Here is a 20,220-nt window from a genome sequence, read left to right on the forward strand (position 1 = left end):
TATATATACACACACACTTATATGTATTTATACACATACACACATATAGGGGTGATAGGAGCATAGCCCTATGCCTGCTAATTATTTCATTAGCGCAGTCATAGGGTTCTGCTACTTTCATACCTATATATGTGTATGTGAATATATACATACATGTGTGTGTGTATATATACCCCTACACAGAAGTTCAGATGTCATGCCTGCCTCCAAACACGTCCACAAAAAAGCCCTATAAACGCCTGCAACAAAAAGCCGGGTGTGAAAATAGCGAAGCCACTATCCTGCTCTACTGCAATTCTAATACAAACAAACTTTTTTTCTGGTTCTGGACATGCTACAGAACTGAAACTTCACAGGTACACTTTTTAGACCCCCCAGACACCAAATCCAAAGAAATCTCTTTTTTTTTTGTTCAATAATTTTTTCAATAATTGGCTATAAATGACAATTTTTAAGAACTTTTTTATGTGATTATTAATAGGGATGATTGAACCACAGTTAGGGTCGACCATCGGTTCGGCCCGAACATTGGGTGTTCGAGGTTCGGCCGAATTTAGAACTTTTTGCCCAAAAAGTTCGGAATTCGGCAACCAGAACCGACCAAAATGCAATGGTTCAGGAAATGGGCTTTAAAAGCCTGTGATTGGACCAAAACCATTAGCAAAAGAATGCTAGGAATGTGATTGGAGTGACTAGGGGGTCCATAGTCCAATCATTAGTGAATACGCCCCCCCCAGTATATAAGATAGCCCCCGCTAAATTCCTAGCATTGTAATACAGGGACATGGAAGAGAGTGGAAGCAGTTTGCTAATTTTACTTTAAAAGTGTCATTTAGCATTTATTAGTGTGAGGAAAGGGATATCTAGTGTAGTTAGAGTGCTCCTTTACACTTAACTTCAAAAATTTAGTTTCTGTAGGGAAAGTATGAAGTGTCAGGGTGACTGTAATGTAGTGTAGGGTTAACTGACTGCTATGGCAGGGTGACCGAACCCTTCCATATCAGGGTGACCGTAATGTAGTGTAGGGTGAACTGACAGTGACTGCTATGGCAGGGTGACCAAACCATTCCATAGCAGGGTGACCGCAATAGAGAAAAGCTATTTTCTCTTACGTGACTTTCGCTGCAGGGATATGGCTTCGCCGCCGCCAGCATTTTTGGCTGCAGGCGTTGCTAGTGCTTTTTTGAGCACATGTTTGGAGTCAGACATGACATCTGAACATGTGTATAGGGTGTATATATACACACCCATGTCTGTATATATACACCTGCACATATATAGGTGTGAAAGGAGCAGAAAAAACTACTTGCGCTAATGAAATAATTAACACCAATATATTTCTGCTCCTATCACACCTATATATGTCTAGGTGTGTATATACATATAAGTATGTGTGTATATACACCACTATACACAAGTTCAGATGTTTTGCCTGCCTCCAAAGAACCCCAAAAAATGCCCAAAAACGCTAGTGTCAAAAAGAACGCCCAGGTGTGTTGTTGCAGGCATTTTTTTGGGGGTTTTTGGAGGCAGGCAAAACATCTGAACTTGTGTATAGTGTACCTGTGAAGTTTCAGCTCTGTAGCATGTCCAGAACCAGAAAAAACGATAATTTTTCATTAGAGCAGGGATGGTGGGACCCTACTTTTACACCTATATGATCTTTTTTATGGTTCTGGACATGCTACAGAGCTGAAATTTCACAGGTATACCTTTTAGACCCCACAGACACTAAATCACACAACAAAAAGTTCTTAAAAATTGTCATTTTTGATAGATTTTTGATAGAGAGCCAATTATTGAAAAAAAATAAATAAATAAATAAAAATTAAAAAAAAATAAAATTTGGATTTAGTATTTGGGGGGTCTAAAATGTGTAACTGTGAAGTTTCAGCTCTGTAGCATGTCCAGAACCATAAAAAAAAAGATAGTTTGTATTAGAACACTTTCAGCACAGGAGGTTGGCTTCTCGCTTTTCACACCTTGCCGGTTTAATAGCAGGCTTTTTTTGGGGCATTTTTTTGGGGGTTTTTGGAGGCAGGCAAAACATCTGAACTTGTGTATACAGTACCACTATACACAAGTTCAGATGTTTTTCCTGACTTCAAAGAACCCAAAAAAATGCCCAAAAAAAACGCCTGCTATTAAACCGGCAAGGTGTGAAAAGCGAGAAGCCATATTCCAGATCTATAATTGCACTAATACAAACGATCTTTTTTTATGGTTCTGGACATGCTACAGAGCTGAAACTTCACATGTACACTTTTTAGACCCCCCAGACACTAAATCCAAATAATTTTTTTTTTCAGTAATTGGCTCTCTATCAAAAATCTATCAAAAATGACAATTTTTAAGAACTTTTTTGTGTGATTTGTGTCTGGGGGGTCTAAAAGGTGTACCTGTGAAGTTTCAGCTCTGTAGCATGTCCAGAACCCCCAAAAAAAGATCATATAGGTGTAAAAGTGGGGTCCCACCATCCCTGCTCTAATGAAAAATTATCTTTTTTTCTGGTTCTGGACATGCTACAGAGCTGAAACTTCACAGGTACACTTTTAGACCCCCCAGATACTAAATCCAAAGTCAAAATCAAAAAATATCTTTTTTTTTTTTTAATTTTTTCAATAATTGGCTTTTTTATCAAAAATTACAATTTTTAAGAACTTTTTTTGTGTGATTAATAGTCCCTGGGGCATGACCCAGAACCCTAGGCACTTTTTAGCGGCATTTATTGGGTTTTAGGGCTTTAAAATGTGTTTTTTGATTACCGAAGTTCGGGTCCATTGATTTCAATGGGGTTCTGAAATCCGGGCCGAACTTTCGGGTAGTTCGGATGTTCTGGCCGAACCGAACTTTTCAAAAGTTCGATCTTCCCTAATTATTAACTGCTTCCCATCCGCGCTACAGCCTATATACGGCTGCAGCACGGACTCGGATTTTCGGGAGGCCGTTTTTAAACGGCCTCCCAGTGACACGCCCCTGCGCGCAGGAGCCAATAGCGCACTGCTGCTGTTTCAGCCAATGAGTAGGGAGAGTCCCAGGAAGCCGAGTCTCTCCAGCAACATGTAAATGAAGAAGAAAGTGGCACTTCCAGACCCAGGAACTTGGAAACTTGAGTTTATTTCTTCAAATCATAGGTACAACATCAGACAAGACCACAAGACAGACTGGACAGCAAACGCGTTTCACACCTTGTGCTTATTCATTGCAAATGACATTACAATGAATAAGCACAAGGTGTGAAACGCATTTGCTGTCCAGTCTGTCTTGTGGTCTTGTCTGATGTTGTACCTATGATTTGAAGAAATAAACTCAAGTTTCCAAGTTCCTGGGTCTGGAAGTGCCACTTTCTTCTTCATTTACATGGATTCCTCAGGTCACAGACCTTGGTGAGCACCCATTCCTACAGGACTGCCACAGCTGCTCGGGATCCATCTGGCTCAGCTGATTGTTTTCAGAGCGGTGATTTGTTTCATTTTGGTCTCCAGCAACATCACTGGATAGAGATGGGATCAGGTAAGTATTAGGGGTCTGAGGGGGGTTTCTGCACAGAGAAGGTTGTTTTTATCTTAATGCATTAAGATTAAAAAACTTTCTGCCTCTACAACCACATTAGGACCTCCAGGTAAGACCTGGACACAGAGGTAGAGGCTTCTTCCTACTCAAAGCTCTTGAAAACCTCCAGACTCCAGACCCTGATCTGGGAATTCCAGAGCATCCTGGAGAAAACCAAAAGCATAGTTATTTTACTCTGAAACAATACTCTGGGGCCCCTCATTCTGCATGTATGAAACTCCTGCCTTGAATCCCATTACTACAGTGGCAGGGACTTGTCACAGAAGTCAAAAGCTCAGTCTATATGGCAGGCAAAAAAGATGGTCAGTTAACAGGCCAGGGTCATTTCATTGGACAGGCAGAGGCATGGTCAGTGTGTAGGCAAAGGGTTTGTCCAGGCAGCAGACAGAAATCTAATTGAGAAAACAGGAAAATGGTGAGTACACTGGACATTGGTTTCTGGGAAAGAGCAAGTAGTCAGACACATGGGAAATATCTTCACCATTCATTTAGTAATATTGTTATTGATTTTGTTGCAATTTACCACAGGCTACAGTTTGCTGGAGATGAAGGTGGGGAAATAGTGGTAGGTGGGTGTAAAAACTGTCCCAGGAGGCTGGCCTCGGCGTCCTTAAAAACGGATAATCATCAGCTGTCAGCGGGCTTCCCCGCTGACAGCTGAATGGAAAAATAACATTGAGGTAATAAAGAAAATGTGAAAAAAATGGTGGGGGGGGGGGGGGGTTACAGCCTGACAGGCCAGGAAAGGGGAGGGACGAGCGAGCGCCCCTCCTCCCTGACCATACTAAGTCACATTCCGTCAACATGGGGGAGGTGCTTGGGAAAAAGGGCCTCTTACCCACAACCTTGGGCTGTGGTTGTGGAGCCTGGGAACAGGGGGCTGATCGGAATCTGGAAGCCCCCCTTAACAAGGGTGCCCCTAGATCCCACCCCCCCCATGTGAATGAGTAAATGAGTATGGGGTAAATTCTATCCCTGCTCTTTCTCCAAAAAAATGTAAAAAAATAAATAAAATAAACAAAATAAAAACACACAAAATGTTTTTGATAATTCCTTTATTAACCACTTTACCGCCGGAGGATTTTCCTGCTCTACGTCCAGGCCACTTTTTGCGATTCGGCACTGTGCGACTTTAACTGACAATTGCGCGGTCATGCAACATGGTACCAAAAGTAAATTTACGTCCTTTTTTTCCCCACAAACAGAGCTTTCTTATTTGTTATTTGATCACCTCTGCGCTTTTCATTTTTTGCAATATTAATAAAAAAAGCGACAATTTTGAAAAAATAACAATATTTTTCTACTTTGACAGTTAAAAAATATCCAATATATTCATTTTTTGTCATATATTTAGGCCAAAATGTATTTAGCTACATGTCTTTGACAAAAAAATTCTCAATGAGCGTATTTTTAACTGCTTTAAGACCGGAAGATTTTACTCTATTCCTGACCAGGCCATATTTTGTGATTCGGCACTGCTTTACTTTAACAGACAATTGCGCGGTCATGTGATGCTGTACCCAAATTAAATTGATGTCCTTTTTTCCCCCCACACATAGAGCTTTCTTTTGCTGGTATTTGATCACCTGTGCGATTTTTACTTTTTGCACTATAAACAAAAAAAGAGCAACAATTTTGAAAAAATAACAATATTTTTCACATTTTTTTATATGAAATTCCCCCCCCCCCCCAAAAAAATGTAAAAATCAAAATTTTTTAACATTTTAGGCCAATTTGTTTTCTGCTACATATTTTTGATTAAAAAAATTGCAATATGCGTATTTTGATTGGTTTGGGCAAACGTTATCGCAGCTACTAACTACGGGACATTTATGTCATTTTTATTGTTTTTTTCTTTTAACTAGTAATGGCGATTTTTTTTTTGCGGGACTGCGACATTGCGGCGGACAGATCGGACCCTTGACTGACATTTTTGACACTTTTGGGGGTACCAGTGACATTACTACAGTAATCAGTGCTATAAATATGCACTTTTACTGTAAAAATGACACTGGCAGGGAAGGGGTTAACTTTTATTGGTGATCAAGGGGTTAATGTATGCCTGGTGCTTACTAACGTGTGTGGGGGGAGGGGGCTGTGTGACACAGGCACAGATCGCAGGTTCAGCTATGCTGAATCCTGCAATCTGTCCCTGCCTGTCACTTAGGAGATCCGCCCGCTTTGTTTACACAAGCGGGTGGATCTCCACACTCGATCCCTGACGGTCGGGGAAGAGCGGCGGTAATCACCGCCGCTCCTCCCCTGGCCCGACTCCCACGGTGACTGAATACAGCGGGAGCGAGAGCCGCCCACAAGGGGAGGATTCCAGCGACGTAGGTCTACGTCACTGGACGATAACAAACCACTTTGCCGCAGTAGGCTCAACGTGAGCAGTCGGCAATTCAAAGTCAAAAATAAAAAACAATAGTCCCTGGTGTAGATCCAGCGACAATAATGATGCAATGTGTTCTTCACCTGTAGCAGCCCCCTTTCCTATAAGTCAAGCAGGCCTACCAGTACTCGGTTGCCCCTAGGAGTTATACACACAGCTTTAGAGCCTTGCTTCTACCCAAGGGCATGCATGAACTGACCAAAGCAAATAGGTACTTGCAGTTGGCAGACAGGAAGAGTGTTCAATCACAGTTCAGGTAAAAGGCAGGCAGAGTTCAGAGAATAGTCATTATCTGATTCAAGGTCATACACAGGGAAATGCAATCTACCATAGCAGAGCAGGCAGACAGTGAGCTTAATCAGGTAATATACACATTATCACACTCTATACCATGAGACTGAAGATTTGGCTGGCTTAAATCAGGTCTGGTCTCCACCCAGGGACTGGCCACATTAATCACCTTGCAGGTGTACAGACAGAAAAGGAAAATGCCATAGTCAAAACCAAGATACTGGTATGAGAAGCATGCGTGTCAAAAAATGTCTGGCAGATAAATTGCCTAATTTTGTAAAGCTTGTTGTATGCAGGGTGATTTTGAGGAGGGCACTGGGAATTGTCATTGAAGTGTAAAAACGTCATGATCATTGCATAGCATGTCCTGGGCCTAATGGAGGAATGAAGTTGCATATGGTAAATGGTGTGTGTGGACCAATAGAAGTAAAGTTAAAGTGTAAAGCCTCCTTTTTTTCCTTAGAATAATAACAAACATGTTATACTTATCTCCTCAGTTGGTTTTGCACAGTATGGATCCTCCTCTTCTCGGGTCCCTCTTCTGTGATCCTGGCCCCTCCCTCCTGTTGAGTGCCCTCACAGCAAACAGCTCCCTGTGTGCATTCAGACATGGAGCCCCACCCCTGTTCCCTCTCTCTCCTGATTGGCTAGCTGACTTTGTTTGATGAGCAATGGTGCCACTGCTTTGTCTCAGCCAGTCAGGAGGGAGAATCTCAGATGGCTGAGACACTCATGGACATCGCTTGACAGAGAATGACCTCAGGTAAGTATTAGGGGGGCTGAGGGGGGCTGCGGCACACAGTTTTTTTTTATATTAATGCATACAATGCATTAAGATAAAAAAACTTTCTGACTTTACAACCCTTTTAATTTTTTGTCAGTTCCATATTCAGTGTAAGTTCAAGAAAAAAATTTTGTAGATAGCTGCAGTGGTGACACTGACAGTTTATGCTGGTAAGGTTGCAATCAGAACTCTGTAGATGGTTGCACGGGTTACACTGACAGCTTACACTGGTGTGGCTACAATAAGGGCTCCATATATGGGTGCACTGGTCTCACTGGCAGTTTACACTGATGTGCGTGTAACCAGGGCTCTGAGGGTGGCTGCACTGGTGATACTGACAGTTTACACTGGTGTGGCTGCAATCAGTGCTTTGTAGATGGCTGCACTAGTGACACTGGCATTTTACACTGGTATGGCTACAATCAGCAATGTGTAGATGGCTGCTCAGTGTGTGTTTTAACAGTAAAACCAGACTTTATTATTGTAAACTCACAGATCCAGCACAGATCACTCACGTTCTCCTCACATTCACACTTGTACACACACATAGTGTATTAACATTGATTAATGTGGAGTGTTCTCTTTTTATAACATATGGATTGCTAATACACCTGGATATCGGAGTCACAATGGGTTCAGTGACAGTGGTGGCAAAAGCCCCCCTCCCCACTGCACTGTTTATAACCAGCTATTCTGGTCTGGTATGTATTTCAGGGGGTCCCTATTGCAATTTTCACAAAACAAAGAAAGTTTGCAGGGAGGTGAGAATTAACACCTTTTTTTCTATATATCACTTGTGATACATGTTTTAAAAAGGACATGGAGTCTCCCCCCCCCCCCCAAAAAAAAAAAAAAAAAATGAATACCAGACCCTTCAGATCTAGTATATATTTGAGGGTGAAACTTCACCAAAAAAGTTGCATGGGGTCCCCCAAATCCATAATTTACCCTTTATCCAATCAGGCACAAAACCTGGCCAGAAATGGCAGTGGTGGTACAGTTCTTGAACTATTCCAGGCCACATAGCATCAACATGGGGGGAAGCCCAGGTTGATAAGGACAAGGACCTCTTCCACACAACCCTTTGGGGGTGCAAGAGGACTTGTCAGAATCTGGAAGCCCTCTTTAGGGTAAGGGGACCATAGATATCCACCTCTCCCTACATGAATGAGTAAGTAAAGGGTACATTTTCCCTGGAGCTGTCGATAAGTTTATATACAAGGGATCAGAGATGTGGTCATATTTGGTCAGGGATGTCACTGCCAGCCCATCCCTTTGTTTTTATGGCTGGTGATTCCTATCTATTTGGGTGAATTGGGCTGGTTACATCACTGGTTGTCAAAAACTCAGTGGTGCCTGCGCCTACCAGCATGTTTACCATCAACAATGAAAAGTTGTCCTGTATATTACCAGTACTTATACCACTTTTTTACAATGTGTTCAGCTCCCACCAAACAAATATATGTATGGTGGTTTGCCTGAGCTCCTGAACAGCCAAAGTTCAGTCTAAACTTATGTTCAGATTAAATCTTCAGCTCATTCCTATTCCACTTAAATAAGTCGAGTAAGATGTTTCAAAAAAATTGGAGGTTAAACAAAGTCAAGTGGGAAGGTAAATTACACATTGCATTGGTTCAATCAAGAAAAGCTGCATTCTGCGTTTGTTGGCATAATATTATCTTTATCATTATGTGTAGAATGTACACCCCCAAGTAATTAAGCTCTATGTAAGAGTGCTACCCATCAGTAAAGAGGAGTTTAGCAAGATGTACATGCCACTTGAAATAATAACATTGATTGTACAGCAAGCAGCTTTTCCTTGAATGACATTCTATGCATTAGGAACAGGGATGAACCTTCAAAAAGCCAGCACCTATAGCTGATGTATATTGCTGAAGCAGCTTTGGAGTGACACAGCAGGTTTTAATGAATAGGTACAGATGCATCATTATTATGATCACAGGAAAACTGAACAGGGATATGCATGATGAAAACACACAAATAGTTTTGTTTAAGATTCTTACTTTAAGTCAATCGCTTAATTTTGTCACTGAATGATTCATTTTTGGAATTAGTTTCATATATTCAGATTTGTTTTCTATATTCGTTGTTCCCAAATAAACTTTTTTTTGGAAGTTATTTCAGAAGATTCAGATCAATTTCTTATATTTCCAGTGTGACTTTGCATTGTGACTTGCTTGTGACTTGCTTGTGACTTCAATGTGACTTGCTTGGGATTATGATTCATTGAAATTCATTACTATTGTGATTTGGAGATTTGAATACATCCCAATCTCCGAATAACAAAATAAACAACTCATTTTTATTTATAACTGAACAAATCACACATGTCTAACACTGAATATTGCAGCCTGGGGCAGGAGGAGCATAGTTGTCCAGGTAGTGGCAGCAGGAGCTCTCTTTGTTTGGTGGAGGATGTAGGTACTAGGATGTTAACACTAGTCCACTAGTGCACAGTTTTTCAGAAAAGTGAGCACATCATTTCTGGGGATACCTAGTATGGGTCAGAATCTGGTATGCAAACATTGAATTAGGAATTGACAACCTCAGACATTTATTACATTTTACTGGTGCCACCAATTTCTTTGGGTTATCATCTTAAGTTCTCAAGAAAAGTGAAAGTGTGAGTGTAAGTGCCATCATCAGTATGGGAATATATGTAAACATTGTAATCAAGAGACAAAGCAAAGGAACCAATAAGAAGTTATTGGATATAAATACATAATTTTGTCAGATTTAGGGTTTGAACCAGATCAGGTTAATTCAATTAAAGTAGATACGTTTTTAATACCGGATGAGGACAGATTCAAAGGTTTAAAACACCAAAAAAGGACAGAGAAAAGAAAGGCTACAAAAAAAAAAAAAAAAGAAAGAAAAAAGGAGGAGGCTAATGTTTGTCTTTATAAAATGTCAGTATAAATAGATAGGTTTCCTGTAGATTTTTAGGTAATAGGAACAGTCTTGTATATGCCTCACAATGTTACAAAATGTGAAGCCTTGGAAAATGTTTACATACAGTATATATCCCCATTGAACAGTTATTTATCTCACAATTGTCCTAGGACATTGATGTAATTTTTACAGTACAAATCAATTTACCAGTAAGAAACCCAAATATTGGAAATATGAAAGCATGCAATCTGAAACAAGCTGTATTCAGAAAAGAAGACCACACACAGTGTAAAGGAAAGCAGAGTCCTGTTTGTTTACCTCTCATGCAGTTTTCATGCGTCACCAAACAACATAAAGCAAGCTGAAAACTGAAAACTAAACAGCCTAACTGGACCCTAAATAAGGGACAGACTTTTTTATATTTATGTTCAGTAGAAATATAATGCAACCTGTAGCGATACATTGTGCTATAATTATATCTATTTCCGTTTAAAAAAATGATTGGGTCAGCTGATTCTGTTGACAAGACTAAGCACTGATTTAGCTATAGCAGAATGTGGCCAACAGCTATATAAATCTCCATTATGACTATGTTATAAATTATATAGTTACACATGAACATAAGACTAGGTTCTGTAAATTACATTTATTATGGATAGGTAAGTTTAGCCTGTAAAAACCTCTCCCTGATCCACAGTTATGGGCTGCTAGAGGGATTGTGACTATGAAACATGTTATTAAAGATGGAAGACTTCAAGGCTTTAATGCTCTTCAGTCCACCCATTCATTACCTTCCACCATGGGGTTTCGTTACCGCCAGCTTAGTCATGCTATGCGGGCTCAGTTCCATGGCCCTGTTGTCCTGGAATCAGACCCCCTGGAGAAAATGTTAACTTTTAAGGTAATAGGGAAATCTCTCTCTGCTATATACTCCATACTCTCAACAGATCATAGTCAGTCCCTTGAGAAAACCTATAATAAATGGAAGGAGGACATTTCAGATCTGACTATTGAAGAGTGGGAGGATTCTGTTAATAATTATATCCCCTCAATGATAGCAGCTAGGGACAGATTTATACAACTCAAATTCTTACATAGAGCATATTATACGCCACAACGTCTTGCCAGGATATTCCCCACGAAAGATCCTTTGTGCATTAGATGTGGGCATGAAATAGGTACATTCTTACATGTTGTCTGGTCGTGCCCTGACCTGGCAACTTTTTGGAAAGAAGTGACGGATACTATTGGCGAAATCTTTGACATTATGATCCCTTTGGACCCAAAGGTAACTTTATTGAGTAACCTTACAGAACTGGCTGCGGATAAATATGCTAAAATGTGCATTACATATACCCTGTTTTATGCCAGGAGAGAAATCCTTTTGCGATGGAAGTTACCCGAACCTCCCACCCGATTATCCTGGATAGTTGCCATTACTAAGACACTCCCATTCTACCGTTTTACATACGGTAGTAGGAACTGTCCAAAAAAATTCGATAAAGTCTGGTCAGCCTGGATCGACGCTGTAGGTGAGCTAAAGTCACCGGTTTCATAATGATATAAGTAGGCTCTTATTATTATAATTAAGAATTATTTTTTTTTTTTTTCTTTTTTTTTTCCTTCTCTCCTTGTTTCTAAAACTGGTCTATTGACATTCCCCTTCCCTCCCTCTCCCTAAGAATTTTTTTTTTTTTTTTTTTTGTGTGTGTTAGTAGGTATGGATAAAACTATTCTTTGTGCAGAGTAATGTATTGTATTGGAATGTTTGTGATGTTTATATGTGTAACAATAAAATAAAAATTTAACTGTAAAAAAAAAAAAAAGTTTAGCCTGTAAAAACATGGGTCAAACATGCTAAAGGTTTATTCAAATTATACTGTATCTGCAATGATATTAGGTAACTGAATCAATATTACAGAAACCATGGTTCTAAGAAAATATCTGTGAATACATATTATTACTTCTGATGTTTATAAAACACAAACATAATGCACAGTGCTTTGCAAAGTATTCCATTCTCATCTATAGAATGTACAGCCTAATGTTCCCATAGCATTCACTTAGACATACATCAGCCAGTAAACCTATTAACATACTTATACATTGTAATGTGTAAGTAAACCAGAACATCCTGAGGAAAACCAGGCAAATACAGACAAGACATAAAACCTCTGTGATGATAGTGATATGTGTTATGGAAAGAATTAGACCAAGAATTCATGTTCCGGGATTCATTGTTAATTCTTAGCCCCCGTTCACATAGGGGCGACGTTACTTCGCACCGCGACCTCCGAGGTCGCGGTGCGAGCAGCGCGCCGCGACCTCGGAGCGGCCGCCACGGACTTCATAACATTGAAGTCTATGGCGGTCGCCTCCGGGTCGCCCCAAAGAAGCTCCGGACCCTTTTTCTAAGTCGGAGCGACTTGTGTCGCTCCTATTAGAATGGGTCCGCAGCTTCCCTATGGGAGGCGACCTACAGCGACCTGTGAGGCGACCAGGTCGCCTCACAGGTCGCCTTAGTGTGAACGGGGGCTAATAAAGGGGTTTTGTAGTAAACACAGAGGCAGGATTCAGGCTAATAAATAATGTTTGCTAAACCCAGGTACAGATGCTTCATGGTTATTTCCTAAATTTCTTGAACAATTTCAAATCAGTTACAAAGAGATTCCAATATACAGGACCAACACAACAAAATTCTTGGGCTTTGAAAAACAGCATAATAGATACTCATCATATGAGTCTTGCTACCCTACATCAATTGGATATTCACCTTAGCTATAAAATGCCTAACAGAATGCTTAATCCAACCTAAATTCTAAGTACTGAACAACAGATTTTCACCTGATCCAGACTTCACATGCTTCATAAAGCTGCAGAGAGGTGTAGTGTAGCATTTATATTGAATAGTGGACCATCCTATTATCTTCTAGTCTAGTGTTCAATGGCCAGCGTCCTAGGCCAGTTGCACAGCAATAGAGACAAAAGCAAAATGAGGAAGGTAAGCATTTGCCAGCATACTGTGCTGGAAAACTGTGAGACAAGTAACTATATACGATATGCTAACTACTGTGCCACTCATGACTCATGACTATCTTAATGTATGCAATGGGAATAAGTTTGGGTTGTTTTTAAGACAATGTCTGAGAGCTGATAGCAAGTATTTATGTGTGAATGCAGGAATAACATATTCTCATCAGGATTAAAGTCAGAATGACCAGGATGATTAGGCTGAAGCTAGGAGGCAGATTTAAAAAATGGAAAGAGGTGTCATCCACTGAGCATCCATTATTGTAAAGCAGTTTAATGAAAATACATCAGCTTATTCTAAATAAAATACAGATAGAAAACACATTGCATAAAGTGCAGAAAACCTGCATATTCAGCACCCATGTTTAAATCTCGGTAACTTTAACCAGTCAGTTTTTTCCCTTGGGTAGAGGACTGGTGGGGCTGTTTAGATTTTGTTTTTTTTTCAGGTTTTTATTTAATCTAATTCATCATTCATGTTTTGTTTTTGTAGGTACACAGTGTCATAGTTGGCATGTTTTTCATTCGTATTATTAACATTCCTAGATGCAGTAATAGTCTGGCATGCAAAGAGATCATTACTAAATGTTAACAAAAGCTGAATTACAGCTCAAAACTGTTTTTTTTTTTTTTTTACTGACTTCCTATCTGGGCTAGAAAGAAGTAGAGGTTAGATTGTTGCAGAGTTGGACAACACTCTCTAAAGGATCAGTCCACCTACAAATAATATTTTAGTTACAAATTGGGCCTGATGGGAACCCCTCAAAATGGCTAAAATAGGTATGCAGAACCAGTAAGCTTAAACTAAGAGCTTTTAACAATAGAATCTCAATAGGGTAACTGTGAGCTGGTCTAATTTTCCAGCATCTACTAAACCCTGGCAGCTGAGGAATGTCCTCAAAACATGTGAACAATATGATATTAAAAGAGACAACAAGCATTGGAATATGTCTGAGAAAAACATAATGGCATATCATTGTCTGAAATTTTGGACCATACAGGATAGTAAACTTGGCCCCAGAACGGGGGACTTTAAAAAGAGTTTGCTTCAAGCTGAGGCCAAATAGAAATTTCACTTTGGTTTAAATTCCCTCTGTGGTCTGAGAAAATGATATATCTTTTTACCCTAGCAAAATTCCCAGCCGTTTTGCTGGATATGGGTTCGTCTGGGTTACCGCTAGCAACAACAGCACATTTAAGCATGTTCTCCAAGTGTGAGCACTGAGACAATGACCAGTCAAGTATCTTTGGGTTTTAGTATTTATTTTGTAACTTGGATGGGAGAAGGGATGAGTGGGATACCCCTTTGGCTCAACTATGCACAAATTGCTAGAGACAATTAGAAAATGCTGATTGGCGCTGACTTGACGCTGACTGGATGCTGGTCAACGCTGACTGGATGCTGGTCAGCGCTGATTCATGCTGGTTAACGCTGGCCTACTGCCTGTTAACCCTGAACTGACTTCGGACTACTTCCCTGAATAAAGAAGTCATCTTTAAGCTCCCCTAAGCACTCCTTGCTGAGGTAGCTACTTGTATACACTGCTAAACACTTCAGGGCCCGCACCGGCACCCCCTTTCACTATCTTATCTTCAGGGCTTAGACTCTGACTCCCCCTTTCTAAGCCTTCTCTACTGGTTAGCTGGCTCCCGGATCCCTTTGACCTTCTGGAGTGGTCCCCTCTCCTAGGCAGACCCCTGGGCAGTTTCAAGTACTCACAACACAGTTTTTCCTGGAAACTTCTGCCCAGCAACTGCACTCGGTCCACAACACTCTGGATCCCTCTCTGCTCAACCTTCATCCTCAAAGCCGACTGCCCAGGACACCTTCTCTAGCCCTGACAGCAGGAGAGACAGCTGTCAGCCTCCTCCTGGGACTCTGCTTCCTGCCAAAGACACTCTGTCATGTGCTCCCCTCAGACTTATACCGCCTCCCAGGGTGCATTGTGGCAGACTCTGGGATAGATATAAGCCCTGGTGTGCTATTGGCCAGGTTTCCTCCACTGTCTAATAAGAGCCCTGATTGGACACAGTGGGGAGACTCCCCAAACTTAACAGACACCTCTGGAAACACATGACAGCCTAGCTGAATGATGAGGCCCCCCTGATAAACAGACAGGGCCATATAAATGCTTTTTCCTAGCACCTACCTAGGAGGGTGCTACATCCATAATTCGTGTTGAGTAATAACTTAACTTGGTCTGGTTTTGGATGTATCTAAATAATAATTGTTATTTTTAAATAAGACATGATAGATTTAACTGTGTTCTAACCACATCTTCTAATAAATGTAATGAATGATGTTATGCCATGGAGATTCTGCCCTTTATTCCTTTTGCCTCCCATTTAAATGAGGGCCTCCTGAGGTGAACCATTAAGCTGGCATTGTTTATAAAAATACAGATATGTGCTTTTTGACCTGCTTATACTAATACAAGGTTAGATGGAATCTGGAGAGTCTGTTGCACAGAGGGGACAGTTTGGCAAAACATAGGAGGAGGAAATCACACACATTATTTGCCATTTATTTTGTTAACTGCAGTGTTAATGCATAGACAAAATTGGACTTTCTAATATGAAGACTGAGGCACTGTCACTTTTTTATTAGACCATTTTAACAATTAATTTTTACTAGAGCACTATATATGTAGATATGGCAGTAGGTGGTGATATTAAGGTAGTGTATATTTAGTATTTACTATCATAAACTGTTTGTTAAGTTTTGAAAAGGGACTGGCACCCAAGTTTTTTCCAGAAACACCTGAAAATAATTAACCCAGAGGTTGGGAACTTATATAAGTCACTAGACTGGGACATCTCTAGTGTGCCTATTATGCCATCTGAAGGTCAAATTATGTGGCTTGTGAGTAAATGCATTGCACATGTATCCTAACATATTACATTTTATTAAATATTTTGCAAAGTTACATTCAGAAAGCACATAATCTGGAACAACATGATTCTATAGTATATAGTATATCATGAGATTACTAAAACAGGGATATGGCAGTCCTTCATAACACATCTTAGAAACTAAAGATACGATCATTATACATATGCATTTCCACCTGTTTATCTAAAACATCAATTAAAAAATTTTAAAAAAAACAACAAAGAGAAAAAAAAATGTTTTACACGCATATCTATCTACTGTATCTATCTGTCTGTCTGGAGCGCTCTCACCCGACCAAAGAAGTTCCATCCAAACTGCCATTTTAGGTCAAGGCCAAGCTCCAAAATAGAAGCTATTTATAAGAAGGATCTAAGGTTGTCAGAGCTCAAGAACTCAGTCCAAGGAGACCACATAGCCATATACTTAGAATAACATTCCTGTATACTCGCTGTTAATTCCTCTGTTGTCCTTAGATGGTACAGTTTGACTACCAACTCTTTAATAGTAGAAGCCGCCTGGGTATTTTAGTGTCTAGCTATAAGTATTTGTGCTGCGGAAAGGAGAAAACAAAGCAGTCCCTTTTTAGTCGCCCCCTTGGTGCCTGGAAAAAAGGAGACTAAAGCTATTTCTGGAGACTACTGATAAGGTGTACCAATTTAAAGGAGAACATTTGAAACACAGACTCCCAAAATGGTTTAATCCAGGGGCAAGTCCACTGTGTGTGGATCATTGTGCTCACATCCCCTACAGTGCCAGCACTTTTTCAATGTAATTCAGGGACATTCTGTGCAGCCTCACAGGGCATCTATACCAACTGGTTAATATTTTTTAGCTCTTCTATTGTATATTTGTTGAGAAACTTGATTTAAAAGTTGGAAACAATGTTTTTTCCAGTCTTCTGTGGCTATCATATGGCCCAGTTCTCTCTCTCGATTTCTGGTGTAGTATGGACAATTAGAAAATGAATGGGATAACAATATACCATATATTTTAGAAATATGGTGTGAACAATCTGGAAGCCCAATACAAAGAGATTCAAATTGAGTTAAGTCCCTAGGAAGTGAACACATTTTAGATAAATTTGTGTAACAATGCTGAAGCTGAAAGTAATGAATCCATCCACTCAGATAGTTACATTCTGTAGTGACTATTTCATTAAACCTTTGAAGTACCTTAGCTGTAAGGGCTTGTTTTATCAGAGAGGGAGCTGAAGATTTCCATAGTAGGAACCTAGCTGATAATAGACCTGGAATTCTGGGTTGCCCATAATTGGGATAAGTGGGCCCAGTGTGGAAGATTTTGAATAGTTGAGCCCTATACTCGTAATAAAGATAGTCAAATATGAGAGTGTTTGTCTAGATGGACGAGATATAGGCCTAATCCACAGAAGAGAGGTCAAAGGGACAGATGTTGTTTGCTGTTCAATAGTTACCTACTGTTTTGTTTGATAGAACCAATCCAATATTCTGGTCAATGCATTTGCTATATAATAGAATTCTATATGCGGTAAGCCTGCTCCTCCTTCTGTCTTCCGCATTACTAGGATAGCATGACAAATCCTAGCCAAGGAATTTGACTAAAAATACCGAAGCAGGCTAGACTGTAATGATATATTGTGTTGATATAGATACAAAAAAACGAGGTAGAATATCCATCTTATACAGTATATTGACACTCTCCCTAGCTAAGGGTGTTTCCCCCTAGTCTGCAACCTACTGGTCATGGAGTTCAGCATGGGCAAATAATTCAATTCATAGATCTTTTCTTCTGTAGGTGCGATATTCACCCCTAAATATTTAAGAGATTAAGATTCCCATCGCAATGGGAAATTAAATTCCAACCTTTCTTTTTCAATTAACACTAAAGTGATATTAAGACACAGATTTTGTTACGCTTACTTTGAAATTGGTATAAAGTCCAAATTGTTTCAATTCATGAAGAATGCTCGGACAGGCTATTCATTGAATAAATATATATATATATATATATATATAGGTAAATCATCCACGAAAATGTTCAATTTATATGAACTATTGCCCACCTGAACCCACTGAATAGAGGGATTAGACTGTAAAGCTACCAGCAGATGTTCCTTGGCCAGAATATTAAGGCATGGTGTTAATGTGCTTGTCCTATTAGAAATTTTAATGGGTCGAGATGAAGTTCAATTGACTCTTATCCTAGATGATGGGGCAGTATATAGGGCCATTATTATTATTATTATTATTATACAGGATTTATATAGCGCCAACAGCTTGCGCAGCGCTTAACAAAATCAGGGCAGACATTACAGTTACACTACAATTTGGAACAAAAGGAATCAGAGGGCCCTGCTCGTTAGAGCTTACAATCTAAAATGTTTTGCATACATTTTTTCATAAGACTTACTTTTTTCAAAAATGCTATCATAAACCTCCAGTCCAGGCAACCAAAGGCCTTCTCCTCATCTAAAGTTAGAAGACAGAGTGGGCTCTTGGATTTCCAGGCATGGTGCATCAAGAAACTGGTCTTTAAGATAATATTTCACATGTGTCCCACATAAATTTGTCTGTGAAATGTAAATGGTGATATAACAAGTGGAACACAGACATGTTTAAAGATTTGAGTTTGCATAGCCAATAATTAGTGTGGAACAAATAAAATTTGCAAAGCACTGTTGTGTCATATGTAAACAACGTCCATAAAAATTTTAATGTTTCCTTGGAAACTGTTTTCAATCTTACAAAGAAAAATGCTTCATCTCAAGGCAATATTATACCATAATGACCCACCTTAATAATCAGAAGAAGTAAAATAAAAATGCTCAATGCATTTATAATACAAAATAATTGCCATATTTTTATTATGACCTTGCAGGGGCCTTGACTTATTTCAATTATTTTCCCATGAAAATATTTTTTACTCTAAACAGTACTTCTGTCTCTACATCCACTTAAGGTTGATTTTTTGCCTATTAGGTGAATGATGTTCACATAGCACTGCATTAATTTCACTGGACACTGAGTTTTATCTATTTCAACAAGCACGCCCGTGTTAATTAGGCCTTATAGGGGGAGTGATTGTGAGAAACGCTGCTAACTGTCACCAATAAATAGTTGCAGCACAAGCAGTTCTACCAGTAAATTACTTTAGTTCATGAGAAGGAAAACAATTTTGTATTCAAGCTAACATTATTTTTCCTAAAATTGCAAACATCTAATGCTATCCACTTTTATGGATTGCAGCTATTAAAGGAATAAATAAGATTAGAGACAATAGTGTATGATTTTGTAAATTAAATGTTTTTAGTTTGGAGACATGATTTCATTTTGTATATTATTTAAAAAAAATAACTGAAGTATACAGCACAAATAATGGTTATTTGAATATATTTTAATGTTGTGGTGACTGCATTTTGTAATTTTTTAACCATTTGAGCTCTGGAAACTTTTACCTTCTTCATGACAAGACTATTTTTTGCTATTTAGCACTACGCTACTGTTAATTGCATGGTCCTGCAACACTGTACCAAAACAAAATGTATATAATTTTTTCACACAAAATTAGATTTCTTTTGGTAGTATTTGGTCACCACTGGGTTTTTTATTTTTTGTGCTATAAATTAAAAAAGACCAACAATTTAGAAAAAAAAAAACAATAATTTTACTTTTGCACAAAACCTAAAATCTAATAAAAAATTTTGAAAATCAAATTTATTCATAAATTCTGGCCAAAATGTATCCTGCTACATGTCTTTGATAAAAAAAATCCCAATAAGAGTATATTGAGTGAAAGTTATAGCTCCTACAAAACGTGGTAAATTACTGGAAGTTTTTTTTTTTCTACTAATGGTGGTAATCAGTGAGTTATAAAAGGATTACGATAGTGCGGTTGGCAATCTGACACTAACTGGTGCTGGGGAGAACTGAGTAATAATTCATAATAATAAAGTGATCAGTGATAATACTGCACACTGTCACTGTCCTAATGACACTGGCTGGGAAGGGGTTTACATCTAGGGCAATCAAGGGGTTAAATATATGCCTAACTATGTGTAATATGTGTAAATTGTGCTGCTCTTGCTAATAGATCTCTTTACAGGGATGAGAAACAGAAATATTGTTCCCTCTGTACTGAGCTCTGTGTTGATTGTCAAACACAGGGCTCTGGGCTGTGATTGTGCACAGCGGATAAGCAGGTCTCAGCCGCGAATCATTGGCTGGGACTTGCTAACAGACTTCCCCTGTGTACAATCACAGTATGGTGCCCATGGATGGCCCTAAACCTGAAAGCAGTCAGCAACATATGGGTACGTCACTTTGCCTGTGCGAGCCACCTGTCCACAGTACATTGTGGGCAGACGGT

The sequence above is a fragment of the Pelophylax lessonae genome, assembly GCF_965119305.1.
Source record: "Pelophylax lessonae genome assembly, chromosome: 2".
Lineage (NCBI taxonomy): Eukaryota > Metazoa > Chordata > Amphibia > Anura > Ranidae > Pelophylax > Pelophylax lessonae.